The sequence below is a fragment of the Pecten maximus genome, chromosome 2 (genome assembly GCF_902652985.1).
Source record: "Pecten maximus chromosome 2, xPecMax1.1, whole genome shotgun sequence".
In the NCBI taxonomy this organism is placed as follows: Eukaryota; Metazoa; Mollusca; class Bivalvia; order Pectinida; family Pectinidae; genus Pecten; species Pecten maximus.
Genome location: NC_047016.1, coordinates 12474155 through 12487963, shown reverse-complemented (window position 1 = coordinate 12487963; position 13809 = coordinate 12474155). Strand labels below are relative to the sequence as shown.

General features: G+C 33.7%; 1 long non-coding RNA gene across 1 annotated transcript; it reads left to right on the top strand.

Annotated features, from left to right (window-relative positions):
* Nucleotides 1-4572: 4572 nt before the first annotated feature.
* On the top strand, nt 4573-12615 carry LOC117317916. The gene is made up of 2 exons (XR_004530273.1): nt 4573-4654; nt 12204-12615. It is a non-coding gene; the product is annotated as an uncharacterized LOC117317916 (long non-coding RNA).
* The last annotated feature ends 1194 nt before the right edge of the window (nt 12616-13809 follow it).

The window sequence follows — 13809 nt, the reverse complement described above, 5'->3', positions numbered from 1 at the left end:
TATACACCCATACCGGTACAGGGTATGACATTATACACCATACCGGTACAGATGACATTATACACCATACCGGTACAGGGTATGACATTATACACCATACCGGTACAGGGTATGACATTATACACCATACCGGTACAGGGTATGACATTATACATCATACATTGTGTGACATTATACACCATACCGGTACAGGGTATGACATTATACATCATACAGGGTATGACATTATACACCATACCGGTACAGGGTATGACATTATACATCATACCGGTACAGATGACATTATACACCATACCGGTACAGGGTATGACATTATACACCATACCGGTACAGATGACATTATACCCCATACCGGTACAGATGACATTATACCCCATACCGGTACAGATGACATTATACACCATACCGGTACAGGGTATGACATTATACACCATACCGGTACAGGGTATGACATTATACATCATACATTGTGTGACATTATACACCATACCGGTACAGGGTATGACATTATACATCATACAGGGTATGACATTATACACCATAACGGTACAGGGTATGACATTATACACCATACCGGTACAGGGTATGACATTATACATCATACAGTGTGTGACATTATACACCATACCGGTACAGGGTATGACATTATACACCATAACGGTACAGGGTATGACATTATACACCATACCGGTACAGGGTATGACATTATACACCATACCGGTACAGGGTATGACATTATACATCATATTGTTCGACATTAAAAACCATACAGTCTTTGACATTATACATCATACATTGTTTGACAAATTATACATTATAGTGTTTGACATTAAACACCATACAGTGTTTGACTTTATACATCATACAGTTGTTGGCATTATACCTGTATATCATACAGTTTTTATATTATTAATCATACTGTGTTTGACATTATACAACATACATTATACAGTGATTGATATTATATATCATACAGTTTTGACATTATAAATCATAATGTGTTTTACATTAAACATCATACAGTTGTTGGCATTATACCTGTATATCATACAGTTTTTATATTATTAATCATACTGTGTTTGACATTATACACCATACATTATACAGTATAAATCATAATGTGTTTTACATTAAACATCATACAGTTGTTGGCAATATAAATCATACAATGTTTGATATTATACGAGGTATGACTGATATGCTGCGATCCTCGTATTGGAGGGGGTACTCACGGATGTTCTTTTTAAGTCCTACTATTCCCTGACTATATAGGGCCATATACCCAAGGACTGGTCTCATTTGGTTAATTTACAGTATATCAACGAAGAAGCACTCTAAAGTAAACAAGACAAGCGGCTTTTACAAAATGGATAAAATCGGGGAAAGAGCAGTGATCCAATATTTGCATAAAAAAAGGTTTAACACCTAAGGTTTAACACCTAAGGATATCCTTAATGATATGGTAGCAGCACACTGACTAGAGAAAGATGCCCCTTCGTATGCCTCAGTGAAAATGTGGGCGGCGGAATTTAAGCGCAGCTGACAGAGCCTTGAGGATGATCCCCATCCTGGAAGCCCTGTCAATGTTGCAACCCCAGAAATGGTCGATAAAGTTTATGAGATTGTTATGACTAACAGACGAGTCACAAAAAGATATATAGCCAGTAGAGTTGGTTTTTCACAGGAAAGAGTACATTCCATTCTGACCGAGGATCTTGCAATGAGAAAGCTTTCGGCCCGAAGGGCACCAAGGCCTCTGACAGTTGATCAGAAGCACACGAGACTCACATTATCACGTGCTAATCTTAACCTTTTTGAGGAAGACCCTGCCAACTTTCTTCAGAGATTTGTCACTATGGATGAAACATGGGTCCATCATTTTACCACAAAGGCCAAACAACAATCGAAGCAATGGAAACACCCTGACTGTCCCATCAGCTGGGAAGGTTATGGCCTCGGTTTTCTGGAATGCAGATGGTATTCTGCTGATAGATTATCTCCTAAAGGGACAAACAATAAATGACACATACTATGCTTCACTTCTGAGTCAGTTAAGGGAAATTATCAAACTTCAGCGCCGCGGAAAGCTCACTAAAGGTGTGTTATTCCATCAGGACAATGTTACCGTTCACAAGTGTGTCATAGTCATGGCTGCCATTCACGATGATGGCTTTAAATTGATTGAGCATCCACCTGATTCACCTGATCTCACTCCGTCGGACTTTCATCTATTTTCAAAACTGAAAACAGCTATTTCAGGCACTCACTTTCAGTCCAATGATGACGTCATACATAAAGTGGATGATTTTCTGAACAGCCAAGAAAAGGAGTTCTATAAAAGTGGCATTGAGGTCCTTTAACACCGCTGATAAAAGAGTCTTGATACTGAAGGGGATTATGATGATAAAAAGTATAATATGTCCGGCAAAACTCCAATCCTTCAATGTGAGTCTCACAACATACCAATCAGTCCTCGTATATCATATAGTGTTTGACATTATACATCATACAGTGACTGACAATATCCATCATTCAGTGATTGACATAATATGTTATACAGTGTTTGACATCATACACCATGCAGCGTTTGATATTATACAATATACAATGTTTAACATTATACATCATACAGTGTTTGATATAATAAATCATCCTACATTATAGTGTTTCACACCCTACATTTAAATAGGGATTGAACGGTATTTTCATCGCGTTTACGGTGGTATTAAAGCAATTGGCTACATATATAGTACATGTACTGTATATATAATGCGTTAACGCTATATATTGAATATGTCTGTATTGGTATCTACGGCAGAGGTGGTTGCTAAGATCATATAGTATCAGTGATTTTATGTAAAGACACCAGTATTGTTAACAAAATTAAAAGAAATAACCAAATATTTTTGTTTAATACATTTAACATTTTCAATCTGTTGATATATTCGCAATCCACAGCTTCCGTCTCGGATTAACTATGGTTGTCAAGCAAAGCGTGTATTGACACAGAGTTAGTATTCACGTACTCGAATGTTCTATACGAACTAACGCTTCAGTCATCTGTTGTTAGCTTACCTCGTGGAGAAGTTAAATATTCACTCATTTCCGCAATCTTCAGTTTAGCTTTTGACAAAATACTCACTTTATATTAGCTACAGAAATCATCGGGTAACAGGAGAAAACGCTCAATTTGCGTTGATTAGTCCTTTGAAAATGGCGTCACAAAGAGACGACGGCATGATTATGTTACCGATTCCCGGACTTATTACTCCGCTGAGCCTTTTTTCACTGCGTTTACGCTAATTTTAACACAGTCAGAGTTTACTAAGCTGAAGAAGGAAGATATGTTAATATAGGTATTTCACATCCAACATCATTAAGAATAACTACATCATTAAAAACAGTTCAGTAAGCAAGTGCAACATTGAGAATATTTCAGTAAATTATACAACATATTGAATAATCTAGAAAATAAAAACAACATTGAGAATATTTCATTATTTAAGTACTACAATGGAGATTAGAAATAGTGAATAAGTACAACATTGAGTATATATCAGTAAGTAAGTACAACATTGAAAATATGTATATCACTAGAATGCAGCAAACACGTATAACACTGGTAATCTGTCATTGTTTTTGTGTTTGTTTTTTGTTGTTTTTTGTTGTTTTTGGGTTGTTGTTTTTTTGTTGTTTTTTTAATTTACTTTTTATTCAGTTTTTTCATCATGAATACAATGTACAATACATAACTTTCTCACACATACACACACACACACACACACCAAGGCTTGCATAAACTCAAACAATTACTGAATTTGTATAAATTAAAGATATTCCAAATCACCGTAAGAAGATTATATACATCAACTATATTGTAGTTGCATATCATGTACAGAGGCTTTTACAATAGTTCATTAATTACAATTGTACATCGACATCATCATCATCTAAACATCATCAGCATCATCGACATCATCATCAATTAATCTACAACGATAAGTACATTGAAAACCATACTTACATACACCCTCACTCACACACGCATATTCAGATTTCTGGTAGCCTGATCAATCCTGTATTTTTTGTTTTTAATATACGTCGAATCAAAACAAACTTCCTGTGGCGTACAAATGGTTCATTAATGTTACGGAAATAAACTCTACCACAGAACAGTTTAAGTACAAAACCATCAGTTAAATCCAACTAAACATTGTTAGGTTAGAACATCCGGGTTATACATCTTGTTTATAAAAAAAAATACACAAATGCCCAGATCACCTCAGTGGTTGTTATGAAGCCAATTTGTTTTTGTTTTTTGTTGTATTTGTTGTTTGTTTGTTTGTTTGTTTTTGTTTTGTTTTTTGTTTTTTTTTTTGTTTTTTTTTTTTTTTTTAATTGAAATACTTGCTTCTTTAACAATAGTTTTACAACGATTCTCTTAACTACGGTTTATACAAATGTAAGATAACAGGACTTATATCCGCTTTAATGACCTCAATGCCCACATACATCATAATTAAGACAAGTGTATCCATGCATGTTAAGCAGAGATTGGTCACTGAAAATTTTCACAAAGTACATATACAAGACGCGTTATATTGTAAGTGCATTCCCACTGAAAATCAGGCAGTTAAACAAAACAGGCTGATAGGTAAGTTTGAAATATGCTTACGAGAAACGTATTTACCATTTTTTAATATAAAATATCAATATATCACAAGAAAACATTGAAACTGTCGGTATCAAAAATCGTATAAACATCAACGAAATGTGTGATGAATTGATAAACATGTTGACCTCAGTATAAGTAATTAACAAAGTATTGTTATAGATACCGTTACATCTGTACGTAATGTGGGATACAAGCAAACTTAACCAACATTAATTTCATTTGTGTGCATTTTTACTGTCCACCGAATGTTCAGTATCTCTGATAGTCATTAACAGTATCTTAATTTTCCTAATTTAAGAAATGTATTGTGGCTATTTCTATCACGTCTCAATCCGGAATAAGCTTTAAAATAAATAGGGGTTACACAATGAGTGGTTGTTGTATATGGTATTATTTTCACTCTCGTTAGTTATTTTTTAGAAGTTCCCAAAAACACGAGCTTTAGCAAGTTTCTTAGTATAACTTTGGAAATATAACTAACGAAAGTCACATTACCAGAATACATACACACATTTACGTATAACTCCTGAAAGCATGTAATCACATGTTGTACACGTGTATGATCTAGTCAGCCTTTATCACCAAGTGTTTTGCAGAAAAACTTAATTCATTATAGACACTTTTAACTTTAACGAAAATGAAAACATAGGGAGTAAAATGTAGACTTTTCTGAAAATTGCAACTCTGAATAATACGATTTAAACATTTACTATTAACATTTTAAAAATTTTGTTCACGAGATTTCCATATACTCATTAGAAAGGTCTTATTTTAATGAATAACTCAGAAGGCTGCAATTGTAAACAAAAAAACATTTTATATCATTTTGTCCGGTTATTATTACACAGTGATCGCCTTAGCCAGCCTCGATACTACACGAATAACGTTCGCTTTCGCTTTCTGCACCCATGGAATTTGATGGTATTAGTCAAAAGGATTAAATAACAGGCCAAGCTTTTAGAAATTCTCTCCTATGGTGGCAAGTGGATTGTATCAATATAAAATTAATATATAAATTTACTATGAAATGAAAAAATTACATGTATAACTAACATTTAAGGGAGATAACTAAAACATAAACATTCACACATCATTCATACATTTTGCCTATATATACATGTATACATAATATTTGATAATATTTAATATGAACTTTATCTATAAGAATAATTCATTGACAGGCATTGACCAAAAGTCCATGTGCATGTATGCACAGGTCGTGCCTGTCAATAATTAAGCGAAAATAATATATATAAATGTAAAATATTATATCATAAATTGTCAGAAGAATTACTATCACTCAAAATGTTTAGCAGACGCTATACTTCACATATATACAAGACTTAGCATACTCAACTGATGACACATGTGACCAATGAACATGAAGGGATCTTTCAGGACATGTATACTTATACATTTTAACAAAAAATGAATGTATAAATGACTATATTATACTTATATATATCATACATACTCCATATTCATTTAAATATAAGGTATAAATAATATAACACAGTACAATACAATATAATATAATAATATATAATATCATGGCTTATATGTTTAAAGCATATAGAGATTAAAGCGTCTCGATTTTCCAATGAACAATTTAACATCATTTAATATTTGTATATTTACAAACTTATCACAGTCAGGGCAACCTTGTAAGAAAGTGCTAATGTTAGAATGATTATGATTTGCATAATTATCTACTGAGGTAAACAGAGAATGTCTAATAGCATTATACCTAGGACAATCAAAGAAATAATGTGAAGCAGTTTCATTTTCAATATCACAGGCACAGGTGGGAGAGTTTAATAAATGATCATTAAATAAATCAAAATTTAAATTGCTACATGAATTTCTAAGCTGACAAATAATGATATTAGCCTTTCTATTTCCTTCAAATTTGAAAATTTGGAGTGAGTCACATTCAGCATTAATATTATTAAGTTTGCATTTAAAAGCTGCTAGAGAAGAAGAGTTTAAGAGGTCAGGATTAGCATCGTTAGTTGTGCGGCACATTTGGGGGAAGAAACTGTCAAAGTAATTGTTAGTTCTGCATAGAGGAGGATTGAATAGTCGTGATTGTCTTAGGGAATACGGGTTATCATTTTGGTTGTTAATAAAAGGAATAAGGATATCTTGCAAGTATTGTGGTGATAGTCCATGAATTATTTTGTACATCATTATGTGTTTGTGTTTATTTCTTCTATCTGATAGAGATTCCCAGCCAATTTCTTCATATAATTTATTTTGTGATGTTCCTGATCTGAGTCCTGTAATGATTCTGGCTGCTTCTAACTGAACATATTCTAATGATTGTTTTGATTGGTGAGTGCAGTTATCCCAGATTATGTCTGCATATTCTAAAATTGGTCTTATAAATGCTGTATATATTTTGATTAAAGACTTACGATTCACTTTAAATGTTATGTATCGAAGAATATTTAATCTACTTTATGCTTTTCTATATATATTAAGGATATGTTCTTTCCATGTTGCGTCTTCTTGTAGTGTAAGTCCAAGATGTTTGTGAACTGCTGTGTCTATAATTTGTCTATTTTGGAAAGTTATTGGAGGGTGATTTTTGTTGTGTTTCCTTGAAAAGATAACTGATTTAGTTTTGTTAGGGTTAAATTTAATGTCCCAAATACCTGCCCATTCACCAATATTAGAGAGATCATCTGCTAGAGCTTGTGCTGCTTGTGCTGGATTATCATCTATTATTACATACAAAGAAGTATCATCAGTAAAAAGTTTGATATTAGTTGAAACATTATCAGTGATGTCATTTATATAGAGGAGAAAGAGAAGAGGTCCAAGAACTGATCCTTGAGGTACCCCTGCATTTACAACTTTGAATTGTGAGGTATAGCCTTCGGTAGAGACTCTTTGCATTCTGTCTGAGAGATAATTTTAAAACCATAAAAGTAAATTTCCATCAATTCCATACATTTTAAGCTTCTGTATAAGACCTTATTGCCAGGCTCTGTCAAATGCTTTACTTACATCACAGAAAATAAACCTGAGCTCTTTTCCCTTGTCCATATTACTAGATATCTCATTATAAATAAACAACAATTGATTAACTGTGGAATCACCTGGTATAAAACCAGACTGATGCTTTGTTAAGATTGAATTTTCAATTACATAATTAAAAAGATATTTAAATATAATTTTTTCCATTATTTTACTGAAACATGAAGTTATAGATATTGGCCTATAGTTTAAAACATCATTAGATGACCCACTTCCTTTATATATAGCATTTATGTTTGATTGTTAACAACTATATGGCAGTACTCCTGATTCTAGGGTTTTGTTGAAAAGAATACTAAGAGGTAAAATAAGAGAGTTACTAAGCTTTTTTACAATTTTAGGAGCAATACCATCAGGGCCAGGTGGTTTGTTTACATTGAGAATACTAAGTTGGTCCATTACATCTTGCTCAGTGACATGAATATTAGTTAAGGAGTGGGGAGCATATGGTTGTGCTGTCTGGGGCAACTCAAGATCAGGTGATGATGTTGAAATATTAGTAAAGTGATTGTTGAGGAGCTCTGCTTTATCAATAGGATGACAGATAAGTTGTTCATTGGATTCAAGAGGAGGAATCGATGTAGATTTATTTGAGAAGTTAGTGATAGACTTTGCTATCTTCCACCACTTGTCTGAAGGGATTGTGTTTTCATTTAAAGAGTTTTCAAGAGTTTTAATATAATTCCCCTTTGCTTCACGAATTAAGTCAATCGTTTCATTCCTTAAAAATCTAAATCTCTCCCAAAAGTGGGGGTTATTTGTTAGTTTTGCTTTTTTATGGATTCTATTACGTTGTCTCATTTTCAGTCTGATAATGTTATTCATCCAAGGCTTATCATTTGGACGTATGGTTATAACTTTTGAAGGAATGAAAGTATTGACTTGCTCAGTAATTGAATCAAGTATAAATGAGTTGAATGTGTTAGAGTCTTGATTTGATGCAATGTTCAACCAATCAATATTGAGGAGAGCATTATTTATGCTGTCAAAGTCAGCCTCATCATATTTTAATAAAGGTTTTTTTATAGCTTACTTGTTTGAATAAAGTAAAAGAAATTAGAGCATGGACTGGAGAGTGGTCACTGCAGAATGGTGGAGATACATGAGTGTTTTTAATTAAGTTCAGATTATTAGTAAAGATTACATCAATGGATGTGGCACTATCAGGCGTTATTCTTGTAGGTTCACTAATAAGGCTAGATAAGTTATGTTTAATAAGTAATCTTGACAAGTGATCGTTTAATGGAATATTCAACATGTCTATATTAATATCACCTGTTAGTATAACATCCAATGAAGTATCAGTAGCTCTAGTTAATGAGTCATCTAATTTGACCCAGTAATCAACATTATTATCAGGTCTATAAATACAACCAAGAAGAAATTTATGATTATCTACACGAACCTCGAGCCAGAGTAATTCAATATAATCTCTCTCTAATTCCAATCTTCTGTTTATAACGACATTATCTTTATGATAAACTATAATTCCACCACCAGGACCTGTACTTCTATCTTTTCTAAAAAGTTTATTACTAAAAGTTTGTAATCGAATGTCGACATTAGATATCTGTTGATTTAGATGAGATTCAGTTATACATACGATATCAATATTTTCAAATTCAGCTTCAATAATTGATATTTTATTTCTGAGAGAACGCACATTTAAGTGAACCAGGTTTAAGTTATGTGGAGGTCCAGGATTTCTTTCGATATCATTACAACAGGATACAAATATAAAAAGTGATACAAGGAAATATGATAAATTGTTAAAATATGATAATAGAAATGTAATTGGATAGCCATGACAAGAATCCCTACAAAAATAATTAGGTATAGCAAAGCGCCAATAATCGACCGTAATTATTGCTGGTAACATAAAAATATCTAAAATATTACCCATTGTCAAATGAGAAAAAAATTGTTGGCAAGTAGGGTCGGGTCGGTCGATCATCCAAGGCGGGTTTACGTTGTTAAATGAGTCTTCTGGTAGGTGACATGAGCAGCAGTTGAGTATATACATATGACAAATACAACTTGCACACACACACACAAAACATTCTTAACATCATAAACTTCGAAGCACAAGTACAAACTTTGGGAAACGGAAGTCATCATGACTCATCAAGGTGCAGTGGACGCTTGAAAGCATAGGTCCTCGAAATATTCCACCATGAATTTTAATACAAAATAATTATAAATACACACAAATAATTATAGATAAATAAAAAATAAATTGGTTGAGTAGGGCAATTATATAATTATATATGTTAAATTGCTTTGAGTATGCGCCTAAGAGAGGGAAAAGTAGTGGAATCTTTAATAAAAACGAGACTGTTTAAACTAACACAACAGGCCCCTGTGATATGTTCGCCTTCCTTTAGCTAAACGGAGCGAATAAGTTTATAACGTTGTAATACGGAACGTTTCCACGACTCAATATCAAACATTGATTCATTCGCATTTACACAGAAAATGCATTCAAACACTTGCATAATGTTCAACATACAGCGTAGCGAATAAATACGTGACATTGGAAGTAACATCAATATATAGACTATAGTATTATACAGAAGGATTGTCAAAAAGGATTAATTGTACACAATAGAGTGATTTGATTTAAAAATTCTTATCCACGGTAAGTCCGCATATAATATTTGGCAATTTCAACCTAGCAATATACTAGAATATAGCTATATTTTTGTTTGTTTGAATACCTATACAATTTTGTACAGTATAATACAGCAGAGCAAGCCAGCGCGTGCGCGTGCGCGTGCGCGTGCTAATACTTTACCAGATTTTGAACATTGAGTGCATTTTATATTGCACATGACAACAACAACAACGATACAGTGATAAAAAATAGTTAATAAAGATTCAATCTAAAACAGTGGCAAAGTTTCCTTATTTTTCACTACACCTAGTATAAGTACATTTTACACACGCATGCATGGCATATAATACCAATATTATCATTACTGTGTACATATCGGAGTAATGTGACAGAACAAGTGAATAATAAATAAGAAAGTTACTACTACCTGTTATATATATACATGTAACAAGCAGTTGATGTGTATGTGTACCAAAATGGGTGCTACCGTGTATTAATACATGTACAGCTATTGTACATACCGAAATAGGTGCTATAGACATACGTGTATATAAATATAGTTATTCACATTATCTTCATAGACGACATAAAACAGACTTGTATATGACAAATAGGTACATATTGCTAACATATACACTGATGCTTAGAACATAATACATATATTCATTATTTACATATTGGACAAAGAAACAATGTTATTTATCATTGGAAAGAGTGGCAAATCGGTTGGTTGAGGAGGATGGGGCTGAAGTACCAGGCCTAGATAGGTGTTTGGGTTTACGCTGGTTCTGTTGAGAGGCTAGAGTTCTGACACGGGATGGCGGAGCGCGACGCTGATCCTGCTGAGGGGGGTCAGGGTAGGAACCCAGTTCACTGAGGTGGGTAATTTGGGCCTTGGCCCCACTAGTATGCCTGATGACTATGGAATATGATTTGACAATATTGAAGGCCCAGGCACCGCTCTGCGGCGGATAAGAACAAAATAGTTTAATCATCCAACAGGGCCCAGATGCTCAAAAGGTGATTAGCTTAATCACTTTATTAGTGAAAATATGATTTCCCCTTTACTTCAAAACCTTAGTGTGTGGTTTCCTTATGATAGGCAGGTAGAAAGAGACTGATGAGTGTTAAAGTTCCTTAAAATTTTGTCACGTTCGTTTTGCCAGAAATTATTTTATCTCGATTTTAAAATCGTTATTAAACTGTGATTAGCCTAATCATCTTTTGAACAACTTGGCCAAGACGGTTTTTAATCAACTGGCATTGAATTTGCTTGCCCTCGTTTGTAATCTTCAAAAGAAATATCTCAGCTTCGCTGATCAAATATCTAGTTTTATTCCGTCGATTTCGTCATGTTATAATCAGAGTGCAATACCCAAAGACAATGTGCCTAAGGTTACGGTGAATATACTAAAGGGAGGTTAATTTCCTCTAATAATCTAAATTTTAATAATCAAAGGTATCAGTGCAAACACTTTGCATTTGATTCTGCAGTTATTCTAAATCTATAGTGCAGTTCCTCCTACCTTTACAGTAACGGCATGGCCAATTACAAGCTATCACTTTTTTATCATCATTTTATCACTAATAGTGATTGTTCCTGCATGTCAGGCCAATATCACAACATGAGGATCCGATAAGTGACAGTTTATGCCCGATTACTTCTGCAGATTGACCAGCTATAAAAATAGACTTGGTATTTGGATAACTTATATACCTGGTAAACTTAACATTAAACTTGTTTATCAGCATACTTAAATGTAGATCTTACAAATGGTTTTAAACGGTGCAAAATAAAAGATTACACACATATGTTTCGCTTGTTCTAAATACCTTTTGTCAGAAGCTAAACCTCTGCCTCTTTGTTTTTAGTCTCATCAACATGAAGACCGCCAGCGTGGTATTCATAGCAATAGTAACCACCATGTTTCTGATAGCTCTGGCTCCCATTGAAACAGAAGCTTGGATGTATCGACCTACCAGTTCAAGCTCTCGCTGCATTAGACGGTGTAGACAAAGTTTGAGGACTTGTCGCTTTTCAAGAAGTTGTTCCGTCCCGGTACCGATCTTGTCTTAATAGATGTAGACGAAGACGGGGCTGAGGATTCGTTTCGAAATAGGACTCGTAACCCGGAAAAAGACCTACTGAATAAAAACAATTAAAATTAAATGTTCTACAAAAGATAATCATATTTATCATACTACGAAAACGTTCAATAGTTACAGATCAATTCAACAAATGGCTAAATTGTGGCTTCATAATAAAATGTTTACAATCTGTTGACTATCAAATCCATTGCTTTATTATAAAATGAGTTTTAAATTGTTTGGGATGTTGTATTATATAATACTGCCATTTACATATGATACGAAGACCTACATTATAATTATGTATATATATTATTACTTCGTCATTTATGGTTCTATGTTATATATCTAATAATTAGCACAATGTATCATATACACTATGTGTTGTTGATCCGAAGATAAATATTTGAATTCCCTGTCGTAGTTTTACTGTGATGAATATTTATAATATGTGTACGATTCGCATCAATCAATGTAGGTATATACACTACGACCAGGTATTCATATCATCTAATAGAAAATTTGCTACAATGATCATGTCAGGGTATCGGACCGATCATCACTCCGCCATTGAAACGTTCTGTTTTTAAGAACGCCGATGTGGCGTAGCGGTATAAGTTTTGGGTATTCCTGGTAGGCGATTGGGTGTCGTAGATCGTGTGTTCGAGGCCCGGGCAAGGCACACGACATAACTTTTCTGCTTTCTTCATTTGTGTAACTATGTTATGCAAATATATACATGTATGCTAATAAAAAATCTGCATACCAATCGGACGTTTGCCGTCAGTCTCACTATCTGGAACTTATAACTTCGTACATTTAGGATGACATTGTGCATTGCTATCATACAGTTGTTACCTGGCGTATTTTCTGGATCATTATATGTAAATAAATAGAACCATTTAGGTTAGACGTTCATCCGACAAGTAGTATAATTAATCAAAGTATATACAATTCTGCTACGATTTAGCTCACATTTTGAAGAGAGGGAGAGCTTATGGCATCGGCGATGCTTTCGCAATGTTAAGTTTTCGGTGCTAGTGTTAAAAAGCATCAACGCACCCATTTGGAATTGTGAAGTAAGAATTTTTTTTGGGGGGGGGGGGGGAACCTGTATTTCTAAATATTTTGGACTTACACATTTTATGTAAAATGTAATGTTTAGGCTAAGTGCAAGTGTTTAAAGGCATAATTAAACCTCTTTTTTTTTTATTGTACTAGGGTATTAACATTTGTTTCATAGTTACTGTGCAGGTCAAATAATTTGAAAATAATTTAGGCAAATGTAATGTTAAGGTTTTGGTGCAATGGTTCATAAGTATCAACGCTCCCGTCATGAGATATATCTCACAAAGGATATGACACATTTTTGTAAGCTTCGATGCGATTG